Below are 12,374 nucleotides of genomic sequence, written 5' to 3' on the forward strand. Positions count from 1 at the left end.
GTCCCATTCTTTTCCCATCATTCACCTCCCCAGCCTGAGGCTCTCCCAGCTTTCATTTCACACCCACAACCCAGTAACCCTCATCTTCCCTGTGCCCTCCCTGGAACCTGCCCTCCTCTGCCCCACGTGGCCTGTTAGCCTTCACCAGTGGGTATCTATCTGGCTGCTGGCCATGAGACCCTAGATACCCAGACCTCGCCCAGAGCTCTGGGGTCCTGATCGACCCGGAGCATAGGAATGTGCACAGAGAAAGCAATTCCGCTGCTTCCCTTACCTAGATCCTGAGAGCATTCATTCACTGGCATTAAGTTCTTCCTCAGGGCTGCCCTAAATTTGCTACTCATTCTTGAGCTCTTCTTCAGGTCTTCACAAATGATGCTTTCTTCTGCTAATGGGCCTGTGGCTGAGCTGTATAGAGTCAGGAAAATAGAAATGAAAACAAAAGTGAAAAACTCTTTTTGTCCCACTAGATTGGCAAATCTGTATATATTCTATGATACCCAGTGGCAGGAATGTGAAAGAATGAGCACCCTCATATTTTGATGGAGGGAGTATGAATTGATATAGCATCTTTGGAGGGAAGTTTAGTACTAACTGTAAGAATTTAAAACAAGCATATTCTTGGGGCACCTGGGTGGCTCAGTCAGTTATGCGTCCTACTTCGGCTCAGGTCATGATCTTGCAGTTTGTGAGTTTGAGCCCCGTGTCGGGCTGTGTGCTGACAGCTCAGAGCCTGGAGCCTCCTTCGGATTCTGTGTCTCCGTCTCTCTCTGCCCCTCCCCCACTTGTGCTCTATCAAAAATATATAAAATGTAAAAAAAAATTAAATTAAAATGAGCATATTCTTGACCCAATGATGCCACTTCTAGGAACTTATCCTATAGAGCTGGCCAAATGCAGGATTAAAGGAGAACAGCATTACAATGTGTGGATCCAGGAAGAGAACATAATTGGGGCTAGTTTTGCAATCTACTAATGGTACTTATGTCGATAACTGTTCCCAAATCACCGGTCTCTGAATAATAAAGCTATAGAAATACTTCTGTTTGCACAAAGATATTCTTATGAGGATAGATGTGCACTATAGAACTGTTGTGGCTGCAAAACTTTGGAGTCAATATAAATGTCCAGAGGGAGGAGACTAGATAAATAATAAGTGGAATATCTATATAAAGGAATACTATACAACTTTTAAAAATTATATAGACATATATATGTGTGTGTATATATATATATATATATATATATATATATATGCATGGAAATATTAGGAGAAAAAATAACACGTTGCAGGACAACATATATGGTTTGATCTCATTTAGGGAAAGAAAAAAAACAAAAACAAAAATCCCCACCCTTTCCCCCTCCTCCCAGCTGGGTGGAGGCTTCCTGCTAAGTTCAGGCTGGCTCAGGACAGGCTGCCCTGGGTCAAAAGCCCAGCCTCTTCCTTCCAGCCAAATGGGTCAGTGCCCCAGGATGGCCACACCTGGGGAAGGAAGCACTGCTGAGGCCCCAGGGTCAGGTCTCTTGCCCCATGGAGCACAATGGAAGCAGCCTCCATTCTAAAGCAGACAGACCTGGGTTCAAATCATGTTCATCAATTACCAGCTGAGTGACCTTAGGCAAGTTTCCTCACCACTCTGAGCCTACATCTCCCCATTTATAAACTGGGATGCTAACACCTGCTGCACTCTGTAATGGGAATTAAATGAGGCAATGTATAGCCGGGTGCAAGACCATCTCAGTAAATGCTGGCCCTCTCCCATCCGCACAAAAGCTTCTTTTACACTGCTTTCAAATTCCTGCAACCCAGCCTCAGCTGTGACCCTGCTCATCAGCACTTCCGTCACCCCCACCCTACTCCTGATCCGGTCTCCATGATGGACTCTTCCCAGGTCCACTTACTCCTCACTCAGTGACAACACTGAGGCCTCCTCCAACAATGAGTTGAATAAGACCAATGAAGACTTCCCTCAGGGTTGAAATATCCTCTCCTACCCTCCCCCAAATGTGTCTCCCGTTCTTCCGACATGTGCCCTAGCTCTCAACCCTCACCGGCATTCAGGACATGACCCTATCAGTCATCTCCCCTTTCACACGGCCATCCCTCCCTGCCACCCCAACCTTATGATTAAGCTCAGGTGGGTGCCACCATAAAACACCCATTTCTCTACCCTGCTCCCCACCCCATCTCCCTGTCTTCTTTAACCACAGTGTCACCTCCTTCTGCCCTCCTGCCATCTATTCGGGGACATTTGTTCAGCCTCCCTCCCCTGGCCCGCCTCATTTTCACCTCTGGGCAACGGTGGAGACAGCCATAGACCCCTGGAAATGTGCTCCTGGCTTTTGCGACTCCGACGCTCTGCACCGGCCAGGATTCTTCTTTCTGCCACACACCTCACCCCTCCTGCAACCCATCTCCCCGCTATCCTCCGGGAGCAACCTGACCGCCAGATTTCCTCTCTTCGCTGAATGATTGAGCTAGGGGAAAAAAAAACGTGACCCGAGTTGCCGGTTTTTCAGAGAAAACTGACGTCCCCAAGTAACTTCCCCCAAAGCCACACAGCGGGTGATCAGTAGAACCGGGTAGTCTTTAATCGTGGAATCAAGTGCTTCCGGAAGTTTCTGGCTCTCCGGAACTTCTTCCCTTCAATTCTACACACTTTCTCGGCCCTAGAAAAGTTCAGCCAGGTGCATATTAGCATAAAAACGTCCCTAATTAGTCTCCATTTCCGCCCGGGTGGGTCAACCCAGCCGCCAGGATCCCAGCCTCTGGCCCGGCACCCCTTCCCAACCTCCCCGGTGCCCAGGAATCTCCGAGCACCTGCCCGGAGAGTGGGCGGGCAGCGAGCGCTGAGGCCCGGCCCCTGCAGCACACTGGGCTGGCCTGGCCCGGCCCGGGACGCCCACCTCCAGCCCCTCGCCCCCCGCTGCCAGGAGCACGCGGCGCGCACCGCCTGAGCGTGGGAGGGGTTGGATTGACCTTGGCAAGAAGCAGCGAAGCCCTCAAAGGCCCCGGCCCCTCGCGGCCGCTCCGGCGCCGGGGCTCCAGTTTCTGCTGCCACCATCTCTGTTTCTCGTCCAGCCAGGGCCCGGGGGAGGGGTGCTGGGAGGAGCCCGGCCCGACCCCCGGCAGCAGCGCTCGGCTGCCGGAGACGAGATCTGATGAGAATGTCTTCCTGCAAATTAAGCCTTCTCGGGACTCTCCATCCGGTGCCGGCAGCAAGCCCGGCGCGCGGGGAGCCAGGCTTGGGGGGCGGCGGAGGGGCCAGCGCGGGCGCAGCAGCGGCCAGGGCTCAGCACCCCACCTTCTGCCCCCTCCCGCCTGCACTCGGGGTCCGAGCGTGGAGCCCACCTACCACAGCTCCCTGAAAGAGGGCAGCTGTGCCTCTCTCCTCTGCCCCGCTCGGGCCACCGAAGGTGTTCAAGCACCCTGTCTCCTACCCTTTACCCGAGGAGAGAAACCCTCCTGGGTTCCGGTCCTGGCTCCAACCCCAAGCTAGCCGTGGTACTCGGACAGTTGTTTCTCCCTTTCCCCAGGCGTAAATCAGGGGCAAGAGCACCCTTTGCCTTCCGCTCTGGTGAGGATTCATGATCCCGCATGCGAAGGACCCGCCACAGTGCCCAGTACAGAGTGAGCCTAGGGTCCTATCGGCTTCGAGCCCTGGAGCTCTGGAGGACTTCCTCCCACCTCCATTGTTTGCACGTTAGCTATCTGCGTTTTTCTGTGCAAGGGAAGCTAAGTAGAAGAGTCTGCAAGGAGTGTGAGAATTTCAGGTGTATTTGGAAAAATAAGAGGTAGAATTTCGGAACACACTGCCATCCTAGAAAAATACTAGACTCCGAGATTTTCTCCAGGAAAACAAAAAGCGATAATGAAAGATCTTCACCTTTCTTTGGCTGTGAACCTATGGACGATAAATCTCATTGTTGTTTAATAACTTACTTTTATCCCCCATTTTACAGAGAGGGAACTGATTCCTCAGGATTACACAAGTGTTTAAACAACGGAGTTCCCAGTTGAACACAGCTCCTCTCATTCCAAGTCCTGTGCTCTTTGCTATTCCATGTCTTTGGACATGACTATTTTGTACTATTTATAGTTTCCGTACTTATCACTTTTTTCCTTAGTATTGGCGAATTAAAAAAAAAAAAGACTCCAACCTGTTTTAACTGTGCTAAAAGGAAGACAAAAAGCAAAGTGGGTGTCTATACTTGCATCTGGGTTCAAAATACGTGACAGGGTGTTGGGGTGGGGTCCGGTGAGCAGAGTGGCAGGGAAGTGGAGATCCCAGGAGCCAGCGTGGCAGGGCATCTAGAGAAGCCGCTGGGGATCCCCTCTGGCTCTAGGAAGAGTTGGTGCCTCAAACCCAGCTCTCCCACTCTTCCCACACTGGGGATCCAGGTCAGTCGCAAGTGCCCAGCCCCAGGCCAGCACAGCCCTGCAGTGGGAAGGATGCTTGGCCCAGAGGTGGCTCAGCACTCCCCTGCTCCCCCTTGGGGATATCTGCCCGGCAGCCAGGGCGGGATGCACCTCTGGGAGGACAGACAGAGAGGCATTCAGGGGTTTAGACGGGGAGAGACAAAGGTGGGGAGGAAGCAATGGAATGAGAGGGAGAGACAGGAACCCAGAGGAGGAACAAGGAAGCTATTCAGAGTTAAGAGAGGGGAGGCCGCCGGGGAGAGAAAAGATGGAGAAAGAGGGGAGAAAAGAGAGACAACAAGCAAAGGGGTGGTGGGCAGAGGGGGAGAGTGAAGGAGTAACAAAGATGGGCAGAAAGGAGACAAAAGAGAGGAGAGAAAAGGAGAAGCAGAGGAGACAGGGAGAGGCGACAAAAAGAGGAGAGGAGAAAGGAAGGAGGCAGGAGGGGAGGGAAGGAGAGGGAGAGGAGACGCTGGCGGGCGGGGGACGGTGAGGCCGCGGGAAGCGCTGGGAGAAGGAGAAGGAGACAGTGAGCTCGACGCGTAGGGCTGCGGGGCCAGTGGGTGGGACCGAGTGCTAAGCCTTTTCTTTCTCTTTTTGGGGTGGGCGGCGGATCTCCGCCGTGATAACCCAGCCAAGCCCCCTGCCCCGCGCCCCAGCGAGGGGCCGCAGCTGTATAAATACCGGGGGTGGGGGAGCGAGGCTGCTGCCCAGGGGTCAGCGACACCGGAGAAGGCTTTGCTGTCATTAGCTAATTGAGCCCCAGATGTTAAGAAAAGGTTACGTCCTCCTCCGGAGAGTTTTTCTTTCTAAACACTTTACACAGACTCCCCGGCCAAAATGGCCGGGAGGGCCGGCCACCCCTACCCCGGCCTCCCCTGGCCCCGCCCCCCAGGGCCCCCGGCCCCCACCCCGACCCCCCCATCCGGCTCCCCGAAGCCGCCAGCCGCGGCTGCTGCCCCTGTAATCCAAGTGGCCTGCCCGGAGGCGCGGCGGGGACCACCGGCGGTGGAGCCAGCCCCCAGCCCGGGCCGCGCCGACTGGGAGGTCAGCCCGGAGGGAGGGCGGCTGGGAGCGGGGGACCCCGGGGAGTGGGGCTCTCAGGCTCTTAATCCCCCTGAAGGTTGCAGATCAAAGACGCTGGTACCGAGGCAAAGGCGGTGCGGGTGGGGGCGGGGGCTGGCTGGGGCCGCAGCCTTCCCCCTGCTCTGCGGGCTGGGGCTCCCTGGCCCAGGACCCCAGGCTGCCAGCTCAGCGGAGGGGGGAGGCTCCGGCTGCCGGTTGAGGACCGCAGGCCTGAGGGAAAGTTGCCCAAGCGCCCCCACAAGGCCTTCATGGAACTTGCCCCTCCCCTGGGGCTGAGGAAGGGTGTTTGTCCAGACCACTCCCAGGGAACAAAACTGTAGAATGCCAGGCACTTGATACATATTATTTCATTTACCCTTCACAAAAATCCAATGGGGTTTTTTAATTGTTGTTATTATTATTAGTTCATAAGTGAGGAAACGGGCTTCTAAAAGGTTAAAGACGCTTGCCCAAGGACACACATGGCTAAAAGTGGCAGAACTAGAACCCCACAGGGCTCAAGGCCTTGCCTTGCTTTTTCCCCTCACTACTCTCCTCCAAACCCCCTACCCTTCCCTCTCCGCTCCCATCCCCTTCCTCTAGCCTCCCAGGCTTCTTCAGCCCCCGAGAAGGGATCCACCCACCTGTGGCCCTGGCAAGCGGGGTGGGGTGGGGGAGCAGCATAGTGCCAAGGGCGTGGCCAGTGTGGCAACAGCTACAGGCTAAATGTGCGGGATGGGGCTGGGCAAGCATGTGCCTGGGTTGAATCTGAGCTGAAGGAATGTTCATGTTGCCCCTGTCCCAGAGGTGGGGCTCCCTGCTCAGAATAGAACCCAGCAAGTCAGAGCTGGAAGGGGCCTTCAAGATGATCTGATCCAACCCTCTTGTTTGATAGATGAAGCTGAGCCCCAGAATAGTGATGCATCCTCGTCAAGGTCACACAGCGAGTTGGCGGCAGAACGGGAATGAGAGCGCAGGCCTTCACTGAGTGCCTGCTTGGTGCCCCACACCCGACTAGCTCTGCACACTTGATCTTGTTTAACCCCGCAACAACACTGCAAGGTGGAGATTATCATGTCTGTTCTCGAGATGAGGAAACTGAGGCTCGTGTCCTAGGTCTCCCAGTGAGAAAGTGGTAGAACTAGCTTTGAACTCAGAACTTCCTCACGATTTCCCTTCCCATGCCCCCCAGACTATCAAGGTTAAGAGTGGAGACTGAGGAATGGGGCGAGACACGTGCTCAACAGCTCTAGAGACACAATAGGAAGGGAACATAGGCTGGGAAACGTCTCATCCTCAGCTTTAGTCTAGACCAGCTCTCCATGACCTTCATAAAGTGGCCCAAATATTGAGGTCCTCCCCAAATTCCATTCTGAGAGGGTAAGTCTGGGGGTGGGGAGGTGGAAACAAGGTGGTTAGTGGCCCTTCACAGTTGTGAGGGTCTGGAGATTCAGGAGAGGTCTTAATCCACAGGCTTCTTTCTGATTTCCTACCTAAGGTTCAGCTGAGAAGATGAACAGGCCCTAAGGCTTAGCTGCCCCACCCCAGAGCCACACCTGGCTTCCGGGGGCAGCGCTACCCCAGCTCCACAGTCAGACTCCAAAAGCTTCATCCTCATACCTCTTCCCCTTCCTAGCCTCCTTCTATGATCCTGACTTACCATTTCTTAGCTTTCTACTGGCTCCATTTCACTCATTTATCCATAAATGCATTCAACAAAAATTTATCAAGTACCTACTATGTGTCACCATTGTGCCGGCCCTGGGGATACACCAGAAAGCAGACTGCTCTTTAGAAGCTTGCAGTCCAGCAGGAAGACAGAATTAACTACACAGATGTGTAAATAAATTTGTAATTACAAATCGGTGTTGTAAAGGAAAGTACTGGGTGCTTTGAGAAGTTATAACAATAACATGCCTGAATGTACGGATGAGATGATTATTAAGACAATAATTACCCCAACAGGGGGGCTGAGGCAACTCCTCATTTGTAATCATGCCCACAATTCTACAGTGGGTCTCCAGTCCTCCCCCAATGGTGACCACCCAGTCTGTCCCAGAGGGTCCAGCTGATGATGTGGGTGGGAGTGGGATGATTAGATGATGGCCCCAGTGTCAACAGTCCCCTCTGCTAGCCAGCTCAGGATTGGGGAGGGCCCAGTCCAGAGCTGGTGAGGAAGCTGGGAGAGAGGCAGGTAATGGCCAAGGCTTGAGTCTGGGAGCACTGGGAGAGGAGGGGGCAGTGTGCCTACTGATGAGTGTGTGAGCCTCCAGCATCATTCCAGGGAAAAATTCCTCCTGCTCTGCCTTTTGACTGGGTCCTCCCGTACACACACTTAAACAGATGCACTCTCCCTGACTCTTTAGGGAAGGGCTGGACCAGCCCACAAAAAGCATAGTAGAGCTGGACAGGTCCTGCCTTGATATCAAACAGCGTTGGGCTCAAATCCCACTTCAGCCAGTTTCTGACTGTGTGACCTCAGGCAAGGCTCTTGGTATCCCTCAGCCTTCGTCCCCTTTGAGGTAACATGAGCCTCTGCCACGGAGGGCTGTGAGGATTTGATAAACTCATGTGCGGAAAGCACTGAATACAGTACCCAGCCCATGGTTCACCATTAATGAGGGACGGCTGTCACTCTGATTATATAACCCGATAATTAATATATAATGGTAATAAAAGAAACCTCACTCATGCCCTCTGGGCTCCCACCTGGTTTCTGAGCCTCTCTGGGAGGTCACTCTCAGTTGGCCTCCCGTGAGAAGGAGTTTTACAAGTCTGTGAAAATTGTCCCAGCAACCCAAGAACCTCTTGAGGTCCAGGCAAGGCACACAGTAGGTATTCAGCATTGACTGGGGTAGGTGGGGAGAGGTGGAGAGGGAAAAGCCTGGGAAACCCCCATGTGTGCCACCGGGGGTGGGCACAGCACCTCTCTGAGCACAAGGCCGGCCATCCCACCACAGTGGGGAGCTCGACATGCTATGCTGTCCTGGCTCTACACTCTTCAGAGGCTGCAGGGACAAGCTGGAGAGGTCTGACTTAGTTGAGCCTTCCCAGCCAGACAGGGAAAGTCATAGCCACAGCCAGCACGCTGGCTCAGCCTCTGCAGGGCACAGAGTGCACCTGGAACCCATTAGGCCTGGCCAGGCCCTTGTTCCCTCTTGGCATAAATAGAGTGAAGAATTTGTTTTGACTACTTCAAATTGTGCAGATTTTAGGGCCTGAGAATTGGAAGTCCCCAATGCCCTGATGGACAAACAGACCAAGAGACAGAGGGCTGAGGCAGCAGGAAGAGAGTCCAGTCCCGTTCCTGTTCCTTGTTACCATCTCTGCTTAGCTGGGCCTCTGATAATGGTAATCACAGCCATGCTCCATGGAGTGCGAGCTGCTTCCTCAAGTGTCCTATCTTCTCAGCAACCATGCAAGATAGAAATTAGAATCCCTGACTTCTAGGTGAGGAGGGCTATTGACTTGCCCCAGGTCACTGAACTAGTAAGTGGCCGCTCTAGATTCTACACCAGGTTTGTCTGACGTCAAGGCCAGTGGAAATCTTTCCAGGGACCACCACGAAGACTACAGTGGGGGATGGGGTAGAGCCCGGGGTCACTGTCAGAGACACAAGGCTCACAGAGCTGAAGTCGCTCAGATCCTCACCCCAGCCAGAGGACAGGAGTCTTAACCTCTGCACTGGGCTCCCTCTCCCAAGTTACCAGCTCTTGACCTCAACTGCCCCAGGGAGTTGTGCCCCCCAGGTCAGGGTTGGGTTGACCTTGGCAGGAGGGAGAGTCTGTGGGCCCTGGGATGCTGCCAAGACCTCGTGAAATGAAAGGGAACCTTGTCCTGCCCCACACAGGGCCCATTCTCTGAGCACTCTTGAGCCCGCCTGGCCTCCATGGACCAAGACCTGATCCCTCTGTGCCAGCTATTCATAGACTCACAGAAGAGCATCCGTCGCCAGGGGCAGGGCCCTTAGAAGTCCCCGAGCCCAGCCCATAAAGTTTACAGTTATGGAAACTGAGGCCCAGGGAAGGGAGGGACTCCGTCAAGGCCACACAGTGAGTTAGTGGCAGAACAAAGACTCAAGCCCCATCTCTGGCTTCCAAGGGCTGAGCCTTTTCTCCAGGATCCTGGACCTCACTCCAAATAGGTAGCCCTGCTTTACTTCCCTCCCTTATAGAGACGTCCACAGCTGTGCTCCCTGACCCCCTCTTCGCTCCCCCAGAAGGACTGGCAATAAATACTTGTTGGATTCTCCATTTGTAACTGTTCAATCTCAATACCCAAGCTAAAAGGGCTGCCTTGTGAGGTAATGAGTGCCCCATCCCTGGGATGGTCAAACAGAGGGTGGATGACCACCTGCCATGGAGGTTGCAGAGTGAGGAACTTGTTGTCTGAGAAATGGTCTCCCTAGACAGCCCGAGCTGACCTGGCTGGTCTCCTCATAGTCGCAGGGTGACCCAAGTGAAGATGAGGCCTTGTAAGAGCAAGAGACCCAGAGGGGCTGGCATCTAGTGGAGGTGACAGATTTGTAAAGGTACTGTCTTTTTTTTTTTTTTTAATGTTTATTCATTTTTGAGAGGGGTGGGTACAGAGAGGGGACAGAGGATCCAAAGCAGGCTCTGCTGACAGCAGAAAGCCCAATGTGGGGCTCAAACTCATGAACCATGAGATCAGATGAGCCAAGTCAGATGTTCAACCGATTGAGCCACCCAGGCGGCCCTGTAAAGGTACTATCTTTACAAGGATACCCATCACCATTCCCTGTCCTCCAACTTCTCATACTTCCTTGACCATGGGGGGGGCCCCGTGGTCAGCAGTGTGGTCCCCACAAGAGCCACCCAGCAAAGTACAGGTCCTCTTGGCCCTCTGATTCCACTGTCCCCTGCATCTTGGGACACAGTCCCTTGAGGCCACATCAGGGTATGAGATTCTAGAGGAAAGCAAGGCCTCCTGGGAAAAGGGAACCCCAGCTAGAGATTTTCAAGGGGGACCAGACCAACCCCCTCCCAACTCCAAGCTGTGCCCTTGACATGGCCCAGCCTAGTGGGTCTGTTCAGACTCAAGAATAGAGACCTGGAGTAGTAGCCTGTACTTGCTTGCACACTCCCTAACCAAACACATCTACACTCTAGAGATTTCCTGAGACCTAGAAAAGGAGGTGAGTCTGGGAGTGGGGAGAAGATGGGTTGGTCAAAGATATTTTCCTGGAAAATAATAATAGAATGTAGCTGCAAAGAAAACATTTTCTAGGAAACAAACACTGTTGCCTTTCAACATTCCCTCAGAAGAACAGAAGATACCTCAAAAGTCAGCCCCTTTTGTTGGCTGAAATATCTCGATGTATCATAATGGGGATCTGGTTGAAACGGGGTGAGGCCCAGGTCCAGCAGGGACCCAAGGGCAGCACAAAGGGGTGCTGAGGGGCTCTTGCGGTAGCCACAGGAATCTGGATGGGACAGACTGGGAGGCAGGAATGGGACGCTGTGAGGTGGTACCTAGAGGGGAAGGCTGAGGAAAGACCATCCTGGACCCCTGCAGGTAGAGGCCCGTGGATGGCAGGACTAGGCGGTTAGGGCAGGGTGGCCGATCTTCAAGTGCACATGGCTGGCCACATTGTACTGGCTGTATCCTCCTTCTGTATCCCAGCCCTTCAGTGATGGCCCACAAGGCACAGGCCCAGAGTTCATGTGTCCCCAGCGGGGCAGCAGCCAAGCGGGGCAACAGCTCAAACACCAGCCATGGCAGGAGGGATGAGGGGGAGCAGAACCACTGACATTTCAAGAGTCTAGGCAAATACTGAGGGGGTGGGTTGGCAAGGGCTTCTATGTTTGGGAGCTGGGGACACCTGATCATTATTAATACTTGAGTAATAAAGGAAAGAGGTGATCCTTTGGAAGACTGGGAGACTTGCAAACACCCAAGAGGCAGACACAAAATCAACAGCCTTTGACTGAGAATCTGCCCCGCCAGACCCTTTACACTACATTGTCTTCTTCATGCTCACCACAGCTCTGCCAGGGAGGTATTATTATGCCCATTTGACAGATGCAGAAACTGAGGATCTGAGAGGTTATGTGCCCCACACAAGGCCAAAGTTATTCAAGGGCAGAGGCTGGACTCTTGGCTATTGTCCTGGCCGCTCATGAGCAACAGGCTTTCCTCTGCCAAGCACTGAGAAGGGCTGTAGCAGCGGTGCCAGGGGACTGAACCAACCCCACACCCTCATACGCTTGAGGTAACTGAGGCCTAGAGAAGTGAAACAACGTGTCTGAAGTCATACAGCTCCTCAGGAGTTGAACCAGGCCAGAATTCAGGGCAATAAAAGTGTTCTAAATTGCTGACCAGAAGGGCATTCCTTCCCCCTCCCCATGCCGCCCCCATCAATCTGTCACAGCCACCCTGGTTCAGCTCCTGTAGTTGTGAAGTTGTTTTCTTAGACTCCTCCCCTGCCACACACACACCTGTTGTTTTGGGGGGCTTGAGGCAGGGCTGTCTGAGCAGGATGCTGCCCCTCATTTCAGCCTTCCCTCCCCCGCAACCCATCGGATGGTCTGTGCCCCCCTCCCCTGCTGCAGCCCCCAAGGGACCCTCGGTCTCTGGTTTTTGTCAGGCCTGAGAGCGGGTGGGATTGATTTATGAGAGGAGCCCCTACCCCCACCTCACCCTGAGCCCTTGGTCCTCCTCCCCCTTCTCCTCCTCTTCCTCTTCCAACTCCTCCTCCCCTGCCTGACTGCCTGCTCAGTTTTCCACAGAGTCAGGATTTCCCTGGGGCCGGGGGCTCCAAGCCAAGAACAACACAAGACCGGTTCCCCCACCTCCCCTGCCCCTCCTATCCCCCTCCAGCTCACTCACCCGCCACAGTGGCCCCTCAGTCGAGAGGAGGGATTGA

This window comes from Acinonyx jubatus, chromosome C2 (genome assembly GCF_027475565.1).
Source record: "Acinonyx jubatus isolate Ajub_Pintada_27869175 chromosome C2, VMU_Ajub_asm_v1.0, whole genome shotgun sequence".
NCBI lineage: Eukaryota > Metazoa > Chordata > Mammalia > Carnivora > Felidae > Acinonyx > Acinonyx jubatus.